The following is a 25,112-nucleotide window of genomic DNA, read 5'->3' on the forward strand; positions in this document are numbered from 1 at the left end:
TGTGTCAACATTGTTAATCATAATTTAAGCTCGGTCTCGCGACGGTGTAGCACGCCGAGAATGGCCCGGAATAGCAGACCTACAAGCTCACAAAGCGTCACATTCATGCCGCGTTGTGAGCTTGTAGGTCGGCTGTTCTCTGTGTCGAGCGAGGGAGTCTGAATGGGGCTTGGGAGGTTCGCTGGAGGCAGGCCATCTGTTCTCACGGTGCATTGGCTGCGTTGGCAGCATGTAAATGTATGTCACCTCCATGGAGAACACCCACTAATACTGACATGGTAAATACTAGCATGCATGCATGCATAATGTACATACATACATACAGTAGTATGTATGTATGTACACATATAGAAGTGAATGTGATATTGTTTATTTATGTTTTTGGTGTCATTATAATCCCCTAAGGGATGGGTCTTATGACAAGACACGAAAATATAAATGCATTCATTCATTCATACAGTACATGCATACATACATAGGGGGAGAACAGGGTAAGATGACTCAGTGGGATAAGTTGACCCACCCCCAGTTTCTAGAAAACTAGAAAACTATGGGTGCGTTCGGAAATGACCACCGGGAGCGCACTCGCCTATTAGTTTGTATTGGCCAGTGCGCTCAGTGCTATATTTCCGAATGCACCCTATACTGTATGTTGTCATGTGACCTTAAATCCAGTAAACATCCATCATGTGCAGCTTGCTGTAAAGTTGGGAAGCACACGTCAGGTATAATGACTGTTAAAGCAAATGTTTCCAGGTCTAAAAATATGTCACACATGATGGTCATGTATAAAAAACATGTGAATAATTTAGCAAAAAAATTGCCTGACGTATTATTTTTGCCATTTTTGCTTAAAATGGTGGCTGTGGGGAAAAAACGAACCAAATGCCCTGGATTAAGTTGAGCCAATTATCCTAATTATTCATAGTTTTTATTATTTCCTTTAATACCTTTAATTTTAGATTAACCTTTACGAGAAGTTTTCAATGTTTTACCAATTGCAAAACAAATTGGTTGATTTTATAACCGTTAAAAAACAGAAACATGACTATTTGCTAAAGGGAAATGTATTATTAAATCATCTTGAATGAATTGATTACATTTTTTCTTAAAATATTAACTTAAAAAAATTGATATCATGTGGGTAAACTTACCCCTTGACTTGGATCAACGTCCCCCCAATCTGGGAACCCATCGGAGAAAAAAAAGGAAACAAAAATGTGCAGAGCTCTGAATCTGTTTTGACAGATTATACAAACCCATAATCTGGGCCAATTTGAGCCACATGACCACTTTTTTTTTAAAAGTCTGTATGTAAACAAAAAGTCTGTATGTATGCCCCTTTGTCATAGATGCTTACCCATGGTTTCTACTGAAGACATCCTGAAATAAAGGTAGATTTTACTGCCATCTCATTTTGCCTTGCTTCAAGGACAGCTTAAGTGAATAGTGGCTCATCTTATACACCTTTCTGCCCTACATACTGTAGATAGACAGACAGACAGACAGACAGACAGACAGACAGACAGACAGACAGACAGACAGACAGACAGACAGACAGACAGACAGAAACACACACACACACACACACACACACACACACACACACACACACACACACACACACACACACACACACACACACACACACACACACACACACACACACACACACACACACACACACACACACACAGTATGTAGTCAATAACAACATACCCCCCCTCTCTCTTCTTGAAAACTTATATACATATGTATCCTATCACTTCTTAAACAATGTGAGTCAGTATGGCTGTGTACTGTCTACCCCCGGCTTCACGTGGGGGGGAAAAAAACAAACAGATTGTGTTTTCTTTTGGACTTTCGGATCTGTAAATGATGCTAAGTAGCAAGTGGACGCAAATGCGATTTTGCGAGATTTACGACCGAACCGTTCCGAGAGATGGCTCTCCCAATCCAATCTCACAAATAAACTCAATCAGTGCAGATTGAATTTGTCACTTTTCAGTCATTACCTGCGTCTCACTCCAGGAGTTTCTCCGAATTCCGTTTTATTGGGGGGATTTTGTTCAAAGAGCTATTCACAGAGGAGGTCAAAGTTTTTACATAGTTCTCTTCTATGTCAAATTGAATTATCGAGGTAATTCCAAAAAAACACTGGGAGGGAGCAGACAGTACTGTAAATGCTGTTGACAAAACATCACATACAGCCTGCTTTATGTTACTTTAATTACTTAAAACCCTCTTAGGGCCCGGACCACTGGCCTAGCGGTCCAGGCACTTAAGGCTCATAAGTAGCCTGACAGCGCACTGTGGGTTTGAGTCCCGTTCTCGACGGTCTTTGCTACATGTCTCTCCCCATCTCTTTCCCCCTGTTTCCTGTGTACTAAAGACTATAAAGAAAGGCAAAACATATATTTTAAAAAAAAGCTCTTAGAAAACCAATGCTTAGTTGAGTTGGCTCTGTACTTGGTTGTAGTGCACCCATGCCCCATGCACCCCCCACTGACGCTATATATGGAATATACGGGAGATGGGAAACCCCGCCCGCCCAGTGGCCCGGGCTTTCACCCTCCTGGACTTGGGGAGCCCCTTTTCGGTGGGGGCGTTGTCACATTCTAATACGACCCAAAAACCCCATTCCAGCACCTGCCTCGTGGCGTTCTTCGCTAATCATTACACTGCCAAACCCAACCTGGGATCAAATCCCACTGCAGACACTATTTTTCCAACAACCGCAGACAATAGGCTCTATGCACAGCAGCCATATTGGAAAGAAATTGGGCCTCTTCTTACTTCCTTCACAGGTTTTGCCAATGATACTAATGAAGGCTTTGTTCCATTTCATGGAACACAATGGTTCTCAAACCTTTAATTTCAAGGACCCCTATAACTCTGAGAGAGTACAAATGGAACCAAATGGACCTTTCCGGGTCCATTTGGTTCCATTTGTACACTCTCAGAGTTACACACCTCTTAAAATGCACAACAGTACCCTGACTCTGTTTGACCCGAATGGAACAGAGCCTTCATTAGTATCATTGGTAACACCTGTGAAGGAAGTAAGAAGAGGCCCAATTTCTCTCCAAAATGGCTGCTGTGCATAGAGCCTATTATTTTTGCCGATAAAGTATAGTTTTTTGACAGCGACGGAGGCGCACCATCTCAAGTGAACTTGAGCCACGAGAGGCACCGCCGAGCGAGCTACAGCGAGTCCGAGTTATGTACCGATAAGCACAGAATCGTAAATCATGTTTTGGGGTGAGTGTTTGCCCCAACTGCCACCCAAAGTGACTACTTTCCGGGACTTTCCCGACTCCCGTGCACTCAAATAGCTTGCCCCACTAACAGGCGCCGTCCCAGGTACGCGTAGGAGGAGGTACAGAAGAATCGTTCAGAAGTTGTGCTCACGTTCACTCGCCCATTGGATTTAAAAACTAACCTAAGTTTTCTGAAGATCTTCAATTTTCTGTTAAAAAAATAAGAATCATGTATACATACAGTAGCAACATCTAAAATGACACAGATGCTTTGCCGGATTGAAAGGTATAACAACGTATAGGCTTTCCAGTGACCTACTTCTGGTCTCCGAGTCCGAGGCATATAGGCGACGACCTACAATACGTCACACAGATACGGGATCTACAAGCCAGTTGGGCTGTCTTGCTCTTCTTTTTGGCTTGGCTCAGTGAAGGGATCTGCTACACTAAAACACTAAACGGAACACAACCTTAATTTGCATCATTAGTTGTTACGACCTAGGCTAGGAGTCACTAGGTATAATATAAAAGATGGACTCCCTCCTCAAACAACCAGGCCACGCAGGTTTTGAAATCCCAAGAGTCAAAGGATTTATTTTATATTTAAGATAAAAAAACATTTACCTCAGGGTGGGACCATAAAATCCTAAATACAAAACCAAACTCGTTCTCTTACCTAACTACATAACTTAATATAAACTAACAGAAAACTGAGAACAAACGATAGGTCACCCAACCCTACACACCAAAGGCATCACATTATCCAGCATGGTAATAGGCTCTATGCACAGCAGCCATTTTGGAGAAAAATTGAGGGACCCTCATGGTTCCTTGAGAGCGTGTAACTCTGAGTGTACAAATGGAACCAAATGGACCCGTAAGGGTCCATTTGGTTCCATTTGTAGAATCTCAGAGTTATGAGGGTCCTTGAAATTAAAAAGTTTGAGAACCACTGTGCTACACTAAATGGAACAGAGCCTTCAGTATTGTCATTGGTGACACCTGTAAAGGAAGCGAGGAAGGAGCCCAATTTCTGTCCAATATGGCTGCTGTGCATAGAGCCTATTAAACACTTAAAAGAACAGAATTCAGGTGTTTGGAGGCTACGAGGAAGACATCAAAGGCACTGGAGTCTGCCAGCTTTATACTTTAGCCCATGATCACAGGAGCCAATCACTAGCCTGGTTCCACCTAATAGTTAGCCACTCACTCTCGGTCACCATTCACACCAGCTGGTACTCAATCAGTCACTCATCACCACTCAAATCACACACAGGCCTACCAATGAGGGGATAAACATGCACAGGGAAGCCAACACACAAGGAACTACACATGACCCTAGGCTAGGGTCATAACATTGGTTATGCCTGTAAAGGAAGTAAGAAGTGGCCCAATTTCACACCAATATGGCTGCCGCGTATATAGCCTACTGTACATATGTTCCTATGTAGACATTAAGCGAGCTGAATGCACCGCAGTGGATTCAAACCCCTAGACTCCGCAGTGGTGGTAGGTACAGGTACTTTACGCTGTGTCACCCAAGTGCACACTTAACAACTTCAAATACCATGCCCGAAATAGGGACAACAGCTTTAAAGCACTTAACCACTTAAAACCTGGCGTCTATGTTTTGGCCAGTTAATGGCGTGCCCAAAAATAGTGACTCCGGGTGCTTAGAACATGTCATGGCATCATTCAATCACAGACAGTTTTTGTTAAGCGGCTGGGATCAAGTCCAACATCCATTTGTAAATCAACAGTCGTGTTCCATTGCGCAGGACGTCAGTCTTGGTTCCCCGACTCGTTTGTCTGTGACAAGACCCAGTGTTGCCAGACTTTGCAAGAGAAAGAAGCGGTCACATGAGCGCGCGTGCGCGCACACACACACACGCACGCACGCACGCACGCACGCACGCACGCACGCACGCACGCACGCACGCACGCACGCACGCACGCACGCACGCACGCACACACACACACACACACACACACACACACACACACACACACACACACACACACACACACACACACACTTGAAAATAGCAGATCTGCAATCTCACAGCTTAAAGGGTATACACCATGAATTTAAAAAATAATAATAATATTTAATATCATATTGTTTGTGTCCCTCAAACGTTTTTCAAAAGGTTTGAGCCTAAATCAAGCCTCAGATATTCTCATTCCAACTAACTTCTCTCTGGCTTATAAAGCACTTTCACCTGCATTGTCCTGTTTGGCACGGGGCGCTATTGAGCCAGTTTGTATGCATGTTATCTCCTGGTTCTGTGTGGAAAAAGTAAAAAAAAAAAAATATGGAAAAAAAAAATATTTTTTTTTTTTCAAAAACATTTTTTTTTTTTTTTTTTTTTTTGTAACTGAAAAACGGGAGGAATTGTTCCCTGACGTGACGTAGGCAGGGGGAACAAATCTGACGGACTGTTTTCAGACCAATTTACATAAAAAACACAGATAGCCTATGAAAGCCTGCATGCTCGAAGTCGGGTATTTTTTGGAACAGAAGAGAGGTGGGGGAGACCAAAAACACACACAAATGAAGAAAAAGTTAAAATTCATGGTGTAGACCCTTTAAGAGCTTGTAGAACCCAAAGTGAAACACGTGGAATGTTTTGGAAACATTTCAAATACACACATTTTGTATGGTTTAAATAACATTTAAGGGAGAACATTTTCTAGTGTTTCAAAAACAGCAAAAATAGCTGATCTACAAGCTCACAACACGACGCATCATTGTCTTTGCGTGATACTGTTGTCCGACGAAGTAGGTCATTAAAAACATTTGAAAAAAGTTGAAATGTGGAGATACAAGCTTTTTGCCCGGCAACGAGGAGTTATGCAGAATAACATGCTGATGTTTTGCCCTCATTTTCCCAGAATCATCTGTGTGTCTGTGACCCAGGATAACCCGCCTCTTTACGGGGGATGAAAAGCTGTGAAAAAAACTCCAATGTTGTTTTCATGCCGTGATTCACGTCATGAGACTTATCGCCACTTATTGGAACACCTGCATGTGTGCCGTCTCTACAAAGCGTGTCTTGTAGCGCTTTATGACACTGTGGCATCTATTTTTACATGATGCTAAGGATGCTGTGTTGGACAGTAAACAGAAAAAGAAAAAAACTTGGATTCACTTGTGACTTTCACTCCACTACATCTCAAAGACAAATATTGTACTTTTGGCTTTTGACATTTCTAGGAAAGGGGAACGGTACATTATGAATTGCATTAACCACCTAATCCCTATTTCACATATAGTGAAACATAGCAGATCTACAAGCTCACAACACATCTGCTATTTCCACTGTTATTGATTTTTTTTTGATTTCTGGAAAAAAATATCAATAAAGCAATGCATTTCTATTAAAAAGAGAATGTACTTTGTAATTTGAACTTTTGAATACTTTTATACTCAGAATAATACAAGTAAGTATACAACTTAGAATTCTTAGTATTTTTTAAAGCCAAGCACTCCAGTACTTTCACTCAATTACAAATTTGACAGAGCAGTTTGCACTGCGTTGAGTAATATTTGAACGGGAGTTTATATACGTTGACTGACTCATATGCAGGGGTTTAATACTTTGTTCACCACTGGATCTATTTTTACATGCTGTCCAGGTCACACATTCTGCACATATGTTTCACTGTGACATTGTCAATATTGTGCTGAGAAGGAGCTTTATTCACTGATCAATTACTTTGGAATGTATGACACGAATGCAGATCAAAAGCATCGCCATGAAGACACACATGAGTCATTCTCACCGAAAGCAGTGGCAGACATAGCAAGACAAGTAAGTACATTTACTCAAGTGCTGTACGTTGAGTTTCTACCAGTGGTGGAAAAAGTACTCACATTTTTTACTTAAGTAAAAGTATCAATACTGAAATGTATAAATACGCCATTACAAGTAAACGTCCAGAATTCAAAATGTAGTTCAGTAAAAGTACAAAAGTATTGGTATCAAAAAACTTACTTAAAGTACCAAAAGTAAAAGTACTCATTAGGCAGAATGTCCTATTTAAAGTTTTCAAATGTATATATATATATATATTTTTTTAAATAGCAGATCAACAAGCTCGCAATGGGTCGCATCGCGACACATTGTGAGCTTGTAGATCTGCTATTTTCAAATGGTCGAAATGTATATAGGGCTGATGTGGTTAATGTATGTTTTGTGAAAATATTCAAAATCTACATAGTAACTAAAATAAAAAAATAAGTTTTCAAATAATTGTAGTGGAGTAAAAGTATAATATTTGCCTCTGAGATATAGTAGAGTACAAGTTAAAGTATTGGAAATTGGAAATACTCAAGTAAAGTACACATAGCTCAAAATTGTACTTAAAGGAGGAGTTCACCCAAAAAATGACTTCTTTTCTATCAATTACACACCCCATGAAGCCTTGAATTCATGGATTTATTTTTGTTTTTGTGGCATTCCTAAGCCAATAATTTGAGGACCGGGTGTGTATCCGGTAGGAGACACAAATAATCGACTTTGTGTCTCCTACCAGATACATTAGCCGCTAGCCGGTAGGAGACGGGAATCAAATTATTAGCTTAGGAATGCGACAAAAACAAAAAATAATCCATGGATTCAAGGCTTCATAGGGTGTGCAATTGATAGAAAATAAGTCATTTTTTGGGTGAACTCCTCCTTTAAGTACAGTACTTGAGTAAATGTACTTAGTTACTTTACACCACACTGCTTGAGTATTACCGTTTTTGGAAGCTCACGACTTGACACTCCGCTACATTTCAAGTATTGTACTTTTGCAGTTCTAGGAAGGGACCCCAGGGGCCAATCTTATCATACAAATAAATGCATTATGAATATTAATTAATTATTTGGGGGCCCACTTGCAATTTCGTCATGGCCCACTAGGCTCCAGCCCACAGGTTGATAATCACTGTCTAAAGCTCCTTACACACCGGGGGCGATTTTTTTTCATGCGAATAATATGTTTTTTTTAAAAAACCTTATAAAGTCAATGCAAGCTTCCATGGAGCGGAAAAGCGAAAAAGCTAAGCGAAAAAGTGTCTTTTAATTATTCGGAACAAGTCCGAATTTTGCGTATATTCGCATTAACGCCGGTGTGTAATGACCTTTAGACTTAAATAGTCTTATCTACAGAATTTCCCACCAACTGAAGACAGAAATAGGCTTTTTGCTGAGCAAATTGAACCGGCGCGAAGTATGTTCGCCTATTATGACATGACCAGAATAGGAATGAAGGGAAAAACGGGGGTGTGTAGTGACAACTTCTTTTCAGGGGCAAAACGGTACAATTTTAAGGGCAGAACAGGGAGGAAAAAAATTCATTTTCAGGGCGCTTTCAGGGAAATTACAGTAACGTGTGAAGTTTTGAAGTGGCACATCTGTAGGTCTCATGTGGTCTACCTAAGAACCTTGTCACGTCCAGTGGTGGAAAGTAACCTGAGCACACTTACTCAGGTACTTTACTTGAGGACAATAGGCTCTATGCACAGCAGCCATATTGGGAATGAATTGGGCCTCTTCCTTACTTCCTTCACAGGTGTTACCAATAATACTAAATAAGGCTCTGTTCCATTTAGTGTGGCATAGTGGTTGTCTTATTTTCAAGGACCCCCATAACTCTGAGAGTGTACAAATGGAACCAAATGGACCCGTAAGGGTCGATTTAGTTCCATTTGTACACTCTCAGAGTTACACACCCACCATTAGGGGCCATTTGGGAACCAAAATGGAGTGTTTCTAGTGAGCCAACATGCACAATATCAGCACCCTGGCCAGAACGGAACAGAGCCTTCATTAGTATCATTGGTAACACCTGTGAAGGAAGCAAGAAGAGGCCCAATTTCTTTCCAATATGGCATGTGCATAGAGCCTATTCTGATGTGCTTTTACTTAACTTGAGTATGTCTATGTTTGCTTTATAGACAAAATATTGGACTTTTACTCCGCTATGATTATTTGAAAACCTAAGCTACTTTGTAGATTTAGATTATTATAACAAAACAAAACCTATTAAGGCCCTGTTTTATACTTCATCTATTCGAAAATAGTTATATACTGTAAGCTCACAGCGCGTCGCACTGTGACGCAGTGTGAGCTTGTAGATCGTCTATTTTGAAAAAAACGTTTGGACAAATTCTGACAAATTTGAGTACTTTTCTTTTGGTATTGCATATATTTGATGCCAATACTTTTGTAGTTTCTCTCAAGTAACGGAAACTTTTGCATAGTATTTCACTTCACCCATTTTCAACCAATTATCTTCATATAATTGGTTGTCACTAATTCCACCATTTCTGTCTACTCAGTCTGTCTACTTTTTGTTTTTTGTTGCATTCCTAAGCCAATAATTTGATGACCAGCCAACTGGTAGGCAGCGGTTCCGGTAGGAGACTGTTTCTGTCTCCTACCGGAACCAAATTATTGGCTTAGGACTCCGACAAAAACAAAAAACATATCCATGAATTCAAGTCTCCATGGGGTGACTAATGGATAGGAAAAAAAAGTCCTTTTGGGGTTGAACTATCCCTTTAATGTGTTTGTTTTTTGTAAAATTAACGCCCTACTTGATCACAATACAGCGTCACACAAAAGCTTCAAGAGTAGCAGATCTACAAGCTCGAAACGCGGCGCGAAGCGACGCGTTTCGAGCTTGTAGATCTGCTTATTTCGCTGTATTAGAAAGTTAATCCTGTAAAGAAACGGTTTTGGACATAATGAGGTTTCCAGCCGACAGAGGCGATACGGTCAATTCAACCTTGTCGCGTTGTGGCTTTGCGCTTCTCACAAGATCAGAGGTGTTTTGCCGGATTCCTCAATGAGATTACACTATTTAATTATTTCATAATGTTTGTGAAATGCAGCATAAAGCCCCAATCATATGGCCCTGTAATGCGAGGGACATGCTCCGCAGTCGTGTGACTGCAAAGATATCCCAGGGTTCCCATGGGTGGCCAGACAAAGTACATTTACTTGAGTACTGTTACTTAAGTAGTTTTTTCTTTTCTTTTTTTGTATTTGCACTTTTCCAAGCTACATTTCAAAGACAAATATTGTACTTTTGACTCCACTACGTATCTAAGGAAGGGGGGAAAAGCTCAAGGTGTTGTGAGCTTGTAGATCTGCTATTTTCACTATTATTGACACATTTTGTTGAACGTTTTTGGAAGATCTTTGAGGATCGTTTTTGGGCATAATGTCTACATTTCAATAAAGCGATCTAAATGCTCTTTGTGACAGAGTATTTCTACGTGTGGTATCATTACTTTTACTTAAAACAACCAGAGCACATCTCCCAACCACTACAAGCATTAAACCAGTCAGCTGACCATTACTGAGTGATTATCCATCATCTTTCAGGTCACACGCACGAACGCTTGACCTGAAGGACCCTCAAAAGTACAGTTTGAGGAAGTATTTTGCCACTTACAGTAGTCTTCAAATTTCAAAAAACAATTTTAAACGTATGAAAAGGTTTGCCATATGCGCCTAAACAGGGACAGCAGGTTCAAAGTGGTTAAAATATGCACTGTACTGTTGTTTGGGAAAAGCATAGACAGACAATCACAAAAGTGATGCTAGTGCCCCCCAGAGGCAGTGCGGCTCATTACACCAAATCAAACCAAAGGGGTTTGAACCAATGACTTTGCGAAGCTTAAATCAGTGGTTCTCAAACTTTTCCATGTCAAGGACCCCTAAAATGATATGTCTTTGGCTGTGGACCCAAAATCTCAAAATATTTTGTCCCAGGGACCCCCAGAAGCAAAGATTTGAGTTACAAATGTTCGCTTTAAAAATAAATATATTCAAAGGCTTGCACAAATGTTCACGATTTTGCAAAAATAGCAGATCTACAAGCTCATAGCGCGGCACTCAGTGCCACGCTATGAGCTTGTAGATCTGCTATTTTTGAATAGCCAAAGTATAAAAGGTTAAAGTGGTTAAAATTAGTGTGGTGCTATATTAACACATTTTGCTGGGGACCCCCTGGAACTCCCCCAAGGACCCCTGGGGGTCCCCGGACCCCACTTTGAGAACCAATGGCTTAAATAGAGACCTGTCACTCAGTATTAGAAGCAGAAATTCCAGGTGGCCCCCAGCTAAATGATTGACAGTCAGGAACAAATTGGAACTTTACAGGTCTGTAACTATTTACATTTGGTTCCATTTGTACGCTCACAGTGACAAAAATTGAGTATCGGGGCGCCTGTGGCCTAGCGGTCCAGGCGCATTCCATAATCCACATGTACGCTGGTAATCCAGCTTGACAGCCTGCCGCGGGTTCGACTCCCGATCCCGACGACCTTTGCTGTGTGTCGCCCCCTCGTCTCTCTCCCCATTTCCTGTCAGCCTACTGTCCTGTCAAATAAAGGCATTAAAGCCCCATAAAAATATCTTAAAAAGAAAAAAAGGTTTGAGAATCACTGTTCTACAGCATACTGTATGTTATTCGAGACCAAAGAGGTGGACAGAGAGGTGACATCAGCTCGAGCGCAACGCCAGCTGCATTCCATTCCGGAGACGCACAGAGAAGGGCGCTCCGTGTTTTGACTGCTAATGGGAAATTAGCGCCGCGGCAAATATGAAGCGATAGTGTGGAAACCTCTTCATGATGTCCCCCTTTTAACGCTTTTACAATTCTCCTGACTTTCGTTACGTTTTCCTTTCTTTTTGTTGCCAAAATAGCAAATGCAATGAAGCGGGGCCGCGAACAAGCCACTTGAGCGTCTCTTGAGAGTATGTTATTGTAAACACACAAAAAAAAGGGTCATGGGAAGATGATGTTTTCTAGAATGGCTAATTGAATCGCTGAAAGGTTGTCATGGGACGCGGCGGGGGCTTCAAAAGCCAATGTGTCGCTTTCGGGGCAAGACGATGTCTCAATTACGTTTTAAATCGCCAACACACAGGCTCTGATGTAGAGATATTCGCCATCAAGTTAGGGCGGCTGCCAGCTTGTAAGCGCCGATGCTAGATGAAAGAGGGTGGATGATTCGTTTTTTTATCAGCTGGGCAAATCTAGGCTGAATAAAGCAGTGAGTCTGAACCTTTTTTAATATCAAGGTATGCATTGATATGCATGAAGCCATGGACCAATCTACAGTGTACAATCCTCAGTGTTAATTTAATTTAACTCCAATTTCCATCTGTACGCTCTCAGAGTTACAGACCTGTAAGGGTCCATTTGGTTCCATCTGTACGCTCTCAGAGTTACAGACCTGTAGGGGTAGTCCGTTTGGTTCCCAATTATCAGTCATTTACTGGGGAGGCCCTTGGGCATTAGTTCTCAAAGTGGGGTCCGGGGACCCCCAGGGGTCCTTGAGGGAGTTCCAGGGGGTCCCCAGCTAAATGATGGATAGTTAGGAACCAAAAAGGACCCTTATGGGTCTGTAACTCTGAGAATGTACAAATGGACCCTAACGGGTCCATTTGGCACTTATATTACAATATAAATTGGGGTTCCAGAGATAGAAATGTCATTAAATGGGGGTCCGTAGCCTAATGCATGTCAAACATCCCCCTCCTGGAAATTAAAATTGTTGAGAATCATTGTTGAGAATCACTGCTAAAGCCGTAAAAATCTTCTCTTATTGGGGGTCCCTGGCATATGTTTTCAAATGGGGGTCCGTGTTCAAATGGGGGTCCGTGGGCTAATAAGTGTCAATGTGGGGGTCCTTGACCTGAACAAGTTTGAGAACCACTGCTCTAGGGAAACCCCTCAAGGACCAACCCCGGGGGGAACACACTTTTGCTTGTTTTGCTTCTAACTATTATCATTTTTTACAGGCCTCTAAACCACCAGAATGCTGACATCCCAGATTTACCCCACGTGTATAGTGTTGTGGAACGCATCGGCAAATTCTTCCACAATTAGATAGATATGTTGACAGACAGACAGAGTGTAATGCCATTGCAACTTAACTGTGGTGGCTGACATGAGGTATGTTAATACAATATAGCTAGTACATCAGTATGGTAGAGCATGTTAATACACTATAACTAGCACATCTGTATGGTAGAGTATGTTAGTACAATATGACCAGTACATCTGTATGTTAATACTATATATCTAGTACATCTGCTGTGGCTGGAGGTGGTCGCCCTGTATTCACCTGTTTCCTAGGCTTTTCACTTCCTGTGTGTGTTCCACTTCCTGTCGATTTGATCCAATGAAATCCAATGAAACTGGTCAGATGACTAATGATATCCAATGAAATCCGACAGGAAGTGGAAAACACACAGCCAAGAAACAGGTGGATACTATCTTCCCGAGTAGAAATGTCAACCCTGGAGTCTGGCAGGACACCTGCTGGTGGACAAGTAGTACTGCCTGACAAATGATGTCCCTGGTCATTCCCTCTGGCGAGAGCGGCAGATGCTTGGTGTCCCACGTGGGAGAACATGGGTTCAAATCCCGGGGGAAGGACATAAAACATATGGATTGTGGCTTTAATATATGGACGGACGTAAAATTGACGATCACCTGCTAGCTTTACAAAATCTAATCATAGGGAGTGAAGTCTTGTGATGATTAGTGTCTAGGTTTAGTGGAAGTGAAGTGAGGCTTACATAAGACGTTTGAAGTGAGCTCAATGCGCCCCTTAACCACTTAACCACTTGAGCACTTAGCCACTTATCCACCCAAACAATTCAAAAATGTATTTCCAAAATAGAACACGCGTCGTCCCACCGACGCCTGCAATGACACGCCTGAAAGTCACCACAGCACGGTCAACCACTTGAACCCCAGCAACCATTATTCTGGGGGGAAGATTAGCCAAAAAAACATTAGCCACGCTTTGTAGATGTAGATCTGAAAAACAGAACACATTTCTGTAACACAAATCTCCTCTTCTGGGGGTTCCTAGATACAAAATATCTTTAAATGGGGGTCCGTGGCCAAATGTTTATCATTTCGGGGGTCCTTGACATGACAATGTTAGAGAACCACTTAACCCATCAAGACCCGGAACGCATCTGTGTTCACTTTTTCATTTGAGCTAAAAAGCATTATTTTACACTTTGGCTATTCAAAAATAGCAGATCTACCAGCTCGTAGCGCGGCACTCGGTGCCGCGCTATGAGCTTGTATATCTGCGAGAAAATGTGTGCAAATCTTTGATTATATATTGTTTTAAAGCAAACATTTTTAACTCAAATCTTTGCTTCTGGGGGTTCCTGGAACAAAATATTCTGAGACGGGGGTCCGCGGCCAAATACATATAATTTTGGGGGTCCTTGACATGAAAAAGTTTGAAAACCACTGATATAGAAACATACGTTTTTTCAGAGAACCGTTTAGGATTCAGAAGACATTTTGCAGAATAGGAACCTCAGGCCTCAATGGGTTAAATAGATGACGTCGCAGGTTTGTCACAAATTAAGTCAGAGTTCTACATTGGAGCCATGGCGTTCCCATGACCCCCCCCCCCCCCCCCCCCTTAAATTGACCAATTTCACAAAACCTGTGTGTGTCAGTCCGACCGTTTAACTTTAAACCTAGCGTGTGTCGCAGATGACCTGGGGGTGTGCAGTGCTGAGTGGCAATTCGGTCGGATCAACGGTTTCCAGGAACTGGAAAAAAAAAACATCTTCATCTGGAGGCTATGTACAATAGAACTCCATTCTACATTCTACACTGGGTATTCTATCAACGGGAACAGTGAGTACTCTGACAACAGGAAAAATGGGTATCGCATAACAGGGTGCGGCATGCATTTCCAAGTTGCATCGACTTGCGAGGTCCCCGAACGTTTCCCTTTTAAATAGAATCTTAAGATTAGTTAGGTTGTCCCTCTTCCTGAGCTTTCCAGCTGGACTTTGGCCTCAGTTTCTGTCGCACAGATGAAACAAGGATAAGATGTGTCACCCAAAAAGTGTCTTAAAAAAATGCACTTTTGGTCCCCATTAATGTCCATCTGTACACTCAAGTTAAATTAACACCATGGAAGGAATTTACATAGTAGATTGGAGTCCCAGAGCAGAGGAAGAAAAGAAAGAAAAAGGTTATATCAAACTGGGGGTCCTTGAAACACTTGTATTGGTCATTTTATTTTGTATGTACAGGATTTCATTTAAGACATTTGCCACTACAATGTAGATCTGAATGATTGAGCACATTTTAAGTTGAGCTCAAATTCGACTTGAATTGAGCTCAAACTACGTGGTCATAACACCTAGATTTTCAGGCCGCTTTGCGGGCTGAAAAAAAGTTTCAAGTCACATTTTAGGACATTTTGCGCCCGTTAACAGTATGTTCCCCTGTAGTACCGTCCAATAACAACATTTTATGAGATAAATTTTCTTTATTTTTCTGTAATCTATAATGCTTTTATTATGAACCCCTTGTGTTAGTTATTCCATCACTTAAAGGTAGGGTAAGTGATATCTTTTGGTTAAAACCGAAAGTATTTTGTTAAAAGGTTAAACTATATTCTGATAGTAATCATTGCTATGGAGTGCTTGTTCAGTAACAGGAGTGTCCCCGTCTCTCGAGCTCTTCAATAAACAGAAAATACATTTTCCGGTAGGTGTCAAAATCTCAGCCAATCAGGAGAAAGTACCCATTTTTAAGCTTCATTTTTATAGTGTTCCAGTTCCAATTTTGCCTGCTCATTTCTTAGTGTCATCACTTCCAATTTCACTTGTTTAATCTATATCCCGATTGAGTTCTCTATCCTGATTGGATAAAATTGGAAATGAAACTGAAACTGAAACGAAAATGCATTTTCTGTTTTATAAAGAGCTGGAGACACAAGGAGACTCCTTTTACTGAACAAACACTCTATAGCAATGAGTACTATCAGAATATAGAGTAATTTAACACTTATTTTAACCAAAGAAAATCACTTACCCTACCTTTAATTTATCTTACTCAGTACGTACATCTTCAGGTCATTACATCATAGAGAACACGGCACTGTTTTTTGGTCATGTTATGAAGGTGGAACATGTTTTGGCGTGTTCAAGAGGCTGGCATGTCCATGTCTGCACTCAACGTAGGCTACATGGTGATGGATCAAAGACCGTCAGCGCACGCTGCTTTGGTTGAATGGAAATTATAAAACAATTACCTTGTCATAGCCACGTCTACTAATCAGATATCATTTATATCGCATTTCCCTTCAAAGTCGACAATTATTCAAGTTTTGATTAGTTGACCACCCTAGTACACCGACTGAGCAAAAATGATCACATAGGATAGAGTTAAAAAAAAAACTAGGCCGTAACCAACAAGGCAATCTAGAGCAGTGGTTCTCACACTTTTTAATTTCAAGGACACCCAGTTTGGTATTCATCAGGCCACGGACCCCATAACCTTTAATAGTGTTCACTCTCAGAGCTACAGACCTGTAAGGATGCATTTGGTTGGTCCCTAGCCCCCACTTTGAGAACCACTGACCTAGAGGTGTCGAGCCAAGGGGTTGATCAGTGGTTGATCTCTAGATCAGTGGTTAATCTCTAGATCAGTGGTTGATCTGGTTGAACCCCCTCAAGGACCACTGGGGGCCCCACTTTGAGAACCACTGACCCTTTCATGTGGACTGTCCGGGGTGCTGCGTTTCAGACCATCTTTGTTCCGGTGTTTTCGCACCGTCACAGAGCCGTGGCGCGTGGAGACAGTTTTTCCACCGCTGTTTACGGTGGACAGGTTCGTCTCTCCCGCGTGGACACACTGGTGCGTCTTCAGGTGACGCAGCTTACTGAAACTCTGGCCGCAACGTTTACAGACGCGAGGCTTCTGCCTTGAATAAGTCAGCTGATGTGCACTTACTTCTCCAGCGTGGGCATGCTGAATCTGGTGCTTCGTGGTGTGTGCCTTCAGAGTACCCGACTGACTGAAATGCTTGTCGCACGGCTTACAGTAGAAGGGCTTTTCTCCGGTGTGGACACGCTGGTGTTTCTTCAGGTTACCCACGTCATTGAAACTCCTGGCACACTGTGAACAACGGTAGGGTTTCTCCCCGGTATGGACGCGCTGGTGCCTCCTCAGTTGAGCTATTCGGCTGAAACTCTTGCCGCACCGTTTACAGTGGAAGGGCTTTTCTCCGGTGTGGACGCGCTGGTGTCTCTTCAGAGTGCTCAGATGACTGAAGCTTTTGCCGCACTGTTTGCACCGGAAGGGTTTTTCTCCGGTGTGGAGACGCTCATGTGTCTTCAGGTTAGCCAACTGACTGTAATCCTTGTTGCACTGGTTACAGTGGTAAGGCTTCTCTCCGGTGTGGACGCGCAGGTGAATGGTCAAGTGTGATAACTGACTGAAACTCTTGTCGCACTGTTTGCAGTTGAAGGGTTTTTCCCCGGTGTGGAGACGCTGGTGTGTGTTCAGGTGATCCAACTTACTAAAACTCTTGTCACACTGTCTACAGAAGTGAGTCTTTTTTCCCTGCGTCTTTGTGTCCTCTGGTTGAGTTAACGTCTTTGTTAAGTGTTGATGACTGTTAGATCTTGGTTCATCTATGTCTCCTTGTCCCTGGCTGGTTATTTGCTGACAGGCTACTAAGAGGATCTGTCCATTCTTCAGCATTTGGCAGTAGAGGTGGTTGTGGCTCCTCTTCATGTGTTTGTGGAGGAAGACCTGAGACGTGAAGGAATATGTACACTCCGAACAGGAGAAGACCTGCGTCTGGGAAGATCGAGACCGGACTCCTTCAAGGAGCAGTGTTTCATCACTGTCAAAGCCGCTGCCGTACATGGACTGTGATGGGGACGAAGCGGAGGTCTGGTGGTGCTGGAACATTTGAGTCTGTGAAGATTGGGGCATCACTCCCTCGAGGACGGTCTTCGACGATTGGGCAGACGCGCCCTCGAAGAGAGCCTGGGAAGATTGGGCCGTCGCTACCTCGAAGGCAGTCTGGGGTGTTTGGGGCGTCACTACCTCGAGGAAAGTCTCGGGAGGCTGGGGCGTCACTACTTCGGGGAGAGTCTGCGAAGAGTGGGGCGTCACTCCCTCGGGGAGAGCCTGGGAAGATTGGGCCGTCGCTACCTCGAAGGCAGTCTGGGATGTTTGGGGCGTCACTACTTCGGGGAGAGTCTCGGGAGGCTGGGGCGTCACTACCTCGAGGAGAGTCTCGGGAGACTGGGGCGTCACTACTTCGAGGAGAGTCTCGGGAGGCTGGGGCGTCACTACCTCGAGGAGAGTCTCGGGAGGCTGGGGCGTCACTACCTCGAGGAGAGTCTCGGGAGGCTGGGGCGTCACTACCTCGAGGAGAGTCTCGGGAGGCTGGGGCGTCACTACCTCGAGGAGAGTCTCGGGAGGCTGGGGCGTCACTACTTCGAGGAGAGTCTGTGAAGAGGGGGGCGTCACTCCCTTGGGGAGAGACTGGGACGATTGGGGTGACACGCCTTCAAGGACAGTCTGTGAAGAGGGGGGCGTCACTCCCTTGGGGAGAGACTGGGACGATTGGGGTGACACGCCTTCAAGGACAGTCCCAGAAGATGGAGCCGTCGATACCTCTAGGAGAGTCTGGGACGATTGGGGCGCCACCTCTTCGTCAACGCTGCTGTTATACATGGGACAGAGTGGATGGAGGTCTATTCTCCGTCTTGTCTGTGCCTTCTCTCTATCTGTGTGTCGTCTCTTCTTCTGTGTCTCTGTTCCTGTCTCTATCTGTCTCACCGTGTCTCTGTCTGTATATGCCTTTTTTGGGACACTGTATATTAGGACAAGGTGCTTGTCTTAAGGCATTTCACACCTTATAGACCTTAAAAGAGCTCTGACGCCAGTCACAACACAAAGCGTTGCCTTGCACACAGAGTAACGCCAATTTGTGCATGCACCACTGCGGTTCGAGTGATTGACATTCTTCTTCATCTGTTGTACATTTTTCTACTTAAACCCTCTAGTCTTAGTGAAACTCATCAAATCCCTTTGCCAAAGCTAGCCGATCTACAAGCTCACAATGCGTCGTCATGAGAATGCGAGGCGTGCATGCAATGTAAGACAATTATGTGTGCAGCAGAGCGCGCGCGGCCGTGCGCACACACACACACACACACACACACACACACACACACACACACACACACACACACACACACACACACACACACACACACACACACACACACACACACACACACACACACACACACACACACACACACACACACACACTATATAGGCCAGAGGTACAGTATAAGGTACCAAAAAAAGCTACAATTCTCTAAAAAGGTGATTTATGTTCCTTGGAGTTTTTTTCATTCTTTCTTTTCTACTTACTTGAACTATTCATATTTTTACACTGTACGTCGAGTGAGGTTGGATTGGGCTGAAACTTTACCTAATAATTGAACTGAGGTCATAGATGAATGATGACGTCATAATGGTGACATCATAGAACTGAAGTCACTGATGACTGATGACGTCATAGTCGTGACATTATACAGTAGAACTGAAGTCCAGTGGTGTAAAGTAACTAAGTACAGTACATGTACTCAAGTACTGTACTTAAGTACAATTTTGAGGTACTTTTACTTTACTGGAGTGTTTCCAATTTTCCATACTTTTACTTCTACTCCATTACATCTCAGAGGCAAATATTGTACTCCTCCTTTTACTCCAATTATTTGAAAGCGTTAGTTACTAGTTACTGTACTTTGCAGATACAAATGATTACATCATAAAACAAACATTAACCACTTTAGCCTTATTTTATTTTTATACATAGGCTATTTGAAAAAAGCCAATCTTACTTTTGGTATTTAAGTACATTTTGATACCAATACTTTTGTACTTTTACTCAAGTACATTTTTAAGAGAGTAGAGAGTACTTCTACATTGCAGTATTGATACTTTTACTTAAGTAAAACGTTTGAGTACTTTTTCCACCACTGTGTGTGTCTATGTGTGTGTGTGTGTGTGTGTGTGTGTGTGTGTGTGTGTGTGTGTGTGTGCGTGCGTGCGTGCGTGCGTGCGTGTCCGCGTGCACGCGCCCGTGCACGCCAATAGACAGTGGACGTATGTGGTACAAAATAATTCACCATTGAGCTCAGTTCACATCAGTTTAAACAAATATTTTGGCGGGCCTTGATGGCGTCGTAATGGCTGATTTTATGCGTTGCGACGCGCTGCGACGCGCTGAGACGCGTTGTGAGCTTGTAGATCTGCTATTTTCAGAGCGCAAAACCCGAGCGAAACCAAACATAAAATGATCTTTTAATTCTACTGGATCTCTTCTCCACTAGTGCCTCCCTAACACTTTAGTCTAGTTTTTATTTGTTGACGAAATTGTCAATATATTTAGTTTTAGTCATCATACTTAGTTTTTATTTAGTTTTCGTCAGTGAAAAAAGGTAGTCGCCGAACATTTTTCGTGATAGTTTTAGTCAACGAAATCGACACTGGCGCAGAGGACTTTTGGCTGGCCTTGAGGAGCCCGGCGCTCGCCGGGTGCAGAGGGCCGTTTGTGACAGGGCCGTGTTTAACCACATGATTGTCCGTGGTGCTTTAAGGGCCGTATTTCTGTCTCTCGCATAACCATGATTATTAGCCCTACACGTTACACCTGCCACATGCCTGCTGTCTTGCGTATGGTGCGACCATTACGCACGGCTGTCCTACAGCCCCCATAATGCATTGCACAATGCTGCAAAGGTTCCTTTGATTGGTCCATCAATGAAAACAGGCTCGACAAACCTGACCGGGATGTTTAAGTCAAAGGATACCAACTCATGGTTGGTGTAATTGTGTTTCTTTGTTTGTCTGTTGTTGTGTGAATTGAGGCCCTACTTCAACATACCAGAGTGTCGCACAAAGGTAGTGAAAATAGCAGCTCTAAATGAATGCTAATAGCCTATTACTTGGCATAATATTGACAATAAACTGATGTGAACTGAGCTCAATGGTGAATTATTTAGTACCACATACGTCCACGGTCTATTGGCGTGCACAGGCGCGCGCGCACACACACACACACACACACACACACACACTCACACTCACACTCACACACACACACACACACACACACACACACACACACACACACACACACACACACACACACACAGAGAGTTGACAAAACATAATACGTTGTAGTCCTGGAAACAAAGACATCTGCTAGTTTTCTACGCTATGTACGGAAGCATTGACAGGTATCGCTGGTCTAAAGCAGTGGTTCTCTAACTTTTTTCATGTCAAGGACCCCCACCTGAAAACTGTTTTGTGCACGGGACCCCCACGCAATATTTATGTTGTTAAAATGTTTCAAAGTTATTCATTCCACATTTGTAAACCTTTTCCAAGGTGTTTTGAAAACAGTTGTCGATGTACGTACGTGTATAGGGTTAAAGTGGTTAAACTGATTTCTATGCTATGCTTATGCTATTTGTATGATTTCTTTTAGAACAGTGGTTCTCAACCAGTGGTCCGGGGTCCACCAGTGGTCCTTGAGGGGGTTCCAGGGGGTCCCCCAGCCAAATTAATAGTTGGAACCAAATGGACCCGTTAGGGTCCATTTGTACACTCTCAGAGTTACATGAACACTAATGATGATGATACAGTGTAGATTGGGACCCCCAAGAAATCAAAATGGTTGAGTCCCTGGCATATCTTTTCAAATGGGGGTCCGTGGGATAATATGTGTCAATTTGGGGGTCCTTGACACGAAAAAAAAAAGATTGAAAACCACTGGTTTACAGTGGTTCTCAAAAATAACAGATCTACAAGATCACAGCGCGTCACTTTGTGCCGTGCTGCAAGCTTGTACATCTGCTATTTTTGAAAAATCTTGAAAGTGTTTGAAAAAGTTTTAATAATTCTGATTTTTTTAACACAAATCTTCTCTCCTGGGGGTCCTTGGCACAAAACATTTTCAGATGCCGGTCCGCGGCCAAATATATATCATTTTGGAGGTCCTTGGCATGAAAAAGTTTGAGAACTACTTATTTAGGGCGCGCTCTCACCAAAAGTTGGCTGGCCGCTGTTAAACGCAGGTTGTGCGCGGCCACAGTTTTTTACAACCAGCGGATTCTAAAAAAACGCTGTGACGCACCTGTCACTCACATTCAAGACCGTCCCCGTAGCCCGCACCGCCAGTAGACAAAAACATGTCTTTGCACTTTCACACTTGGGGCTCGTACATCTACATACACATTCAGATTTAAAATATAAAGTGCTTACCCCATGGCCACGGATGTTACAATCATGTACGGGCCCTCATAAGTATCCGTATGTTCCGTATTGTTCAATAAAAAGCATTTTAATCCAATCAGTGGTCATTTTCTCCTTATGCTTTCAACAGCGTGACCCTAGCGGTTGAGAGGTGTATTGCACTGTTGGTACATTATAACTCTATGGAAAAATGGCCACCAATCGGATTAAAATGCTTTTTTATTGAACAATACGGAAGATACGGGTACTTCTGAGGGCCCGTACATGATTGTAAAATACGTGGCCACGGGGTAAGTACTTTATATTTTAAATTTGAATGTGTATGTAGATGTACGAACCCCAAGTGCAAAAGTGAAGACTATTTTTAACTGACAAGGCTATTAAATATATAGTTAGAGTAATATTATTACACTAAATATATTATTACACTAACCTAAAGCCTTTGCGACCGCACTGACTTGTAACCAGGCCAGTTCTTTAATGTCAGTCATATGGAACTCTTTCATGGTCAAATCATAAAGTACTGGGTGAGATGCAACAGCTACAACCAGTTGGTCCACTGAGAGCACCATGTTGCTTCCTAAGTCTTGGGACGGTCCGCCTTCGACTCACCCGATTGGACAGAGGGGGAAAATCAGCTCCTGCCTCCAGCAGTTTTATGCTTCTTCGTGTAGAGCGGATAAACGCAAGGTCTGCGCGACAAGCGGAAAAATCTGCTCTTGCGTGAATCCACGCATTTGCATTGACAAAGCATTGGCAGATTCTGCCCCAGAGGTTTTACTATAGTGGTACAAAGCTGGACTGTGTTGGTCTTGTGTGAGATGCTGCCCTCTAGTGGACCTTTCATACCATGCATGTAATCAGTTAGTAGGTAATTACTAATTAATTATAATACAACAGGATGACTGTCGTATTGGTGAACCAATAAACCAGTCATCCTGTCTCAACTCAACACTTTCAGCATCAGCCATTAGACATACATTAGATTCACATCAACCCTCATTTCCAGTGGTGTAAAGTAAGTAACTAAGTACATGTACTCAAGTACAAATTTGAAGAAGGTTTACTTTACTGGAGAATTTAAACATTTCTGTACGTTTACTTCTACTACATGTCAGAGGCAAATCTTGTACTCTTACTCCACTACAATTATTTGAAAACTTTAGTTACTAGTTACTTTGCATATTTAGATTATTGTCAAAAAACATACATTAACCACTTCAAGCCCTATATATATATATATACATATATATATATATATATATATATATATATATATATATTGAAAATAGCCGAGTTGAAAATAGCCGATCTACAAGCTCATAATGCGTTGCATCGCGACGCATTGTGAGCTTGTAGATCTGCTATTTTTGTGAGCTTTTTTGTGAGCTTGTAGATCTGCTACTTTAAGTACATTTTTATGCCAATACTTTCGTACTTTTACTCAAGTGAATTTTGAACTCGATACGTTTTACTTGTAACAGAGTATTTCTACATAGGAGTGTTGATGCTTTTACTTAAGTAAAAAATGGGAGTAATTTTTCCACCACTGCTCATTTCCATAGACAAAAGCCTTGTCACTACATGATGATTCATTGCCACTCAGTTTTTGGCAGTGGTGGAAAAAATACTCACAGCGGTAGCCTACCACTAGAGGGCGATATAACGTTGCATAAGTAAGCGCAACAGCACAGCACTTACAGCTTCAAATGATAAACATTAGTGGTGGAAAGTAATTAAGTACATTTACTCAAGTACTGCACTTAAGTACAATTTTGAGGTATTTTTAATTTACTAGAATATTTTCAATTTTATATACTTTTACTTTACTACTCCACTAAATCTCAGAGGAAAATATTCCTCCACTCCACTACAATTATTTGAAAACTTTTGATTTATATTTTTAACTTTCACTTACATTAACAACTTAAAGGAGTAGTTCACCCAAAAAATGACTTATTTTCTATCAATTGCACACCCCATGAAGCCTTGAATCCATGGATTTATTTTTGTTTTTGTGGCATTCCTAAGCCAATAATTTGATTCCCGTCTCCTACCGGCTAATGTATCCGGTAGGACACACAAAGTACATTATTTGTGTCTCCTACCGGATACACACCCGGTCATCAAATTATTGGCTTAGGAATGCCACAAAAACTAAAATAAATCCATGAATTCAAGGCTTCATGGGGTGTGCAAATGATAGAAAATAGTCATTTTTTTGGGTGAACTCCTCCTTTAAGCTCTATATATATTTCGTGTCACGATGCGACGCGTTGTGAGCTGGTAGACTTTCATTTTTTTTAATATATATTTTGAAAACTTGAAACTGGAAATTCTGCATAATGAGTACTTTTACTTTTGGTACTTTAAGTACATTTTGATGCCAGTACTTTTGTACTTATACTAAAGTAAATTCTGAATCCCAGACTTTTAGCCTGTAATGGAGTATTTCATTGATACCACTTAAAATAATACTTCTAGGCTTAAGGCTTTGTGTGTCAAAGCGGCAGCAGTGAAAACAAGGTTGAAAGTAAAAATATGTACAGGCTCATCAATCTATAGATGAGCAGGTGTGTAGAGTGGCTTACATACCCGGTTTCCCTGGGTCTCAAAGGGACGGGCTGCACTGTATGAGGCCTGTGCAGGTTGGTCAAGGGTCTCCACAAACTGGAATGACATAGGACAAACCATTACTGATCCGTAAGGGAAATT

The sequence above is a fragment of the Gymnoscopelus microlampas genome (genome assembly GCF_963454915.1).
Source record: "Gymnoscopelus microlampas genome assembly, chromosome: 24".
Classification (NCBI taxonomy): domain Eukaryota; kingdom Metazoa; phylum Chordata; class Actinopteri; order Myctophiformes; family Myctophidae; genus Gymnoscopelus; species Gymnoscopelus microlampas.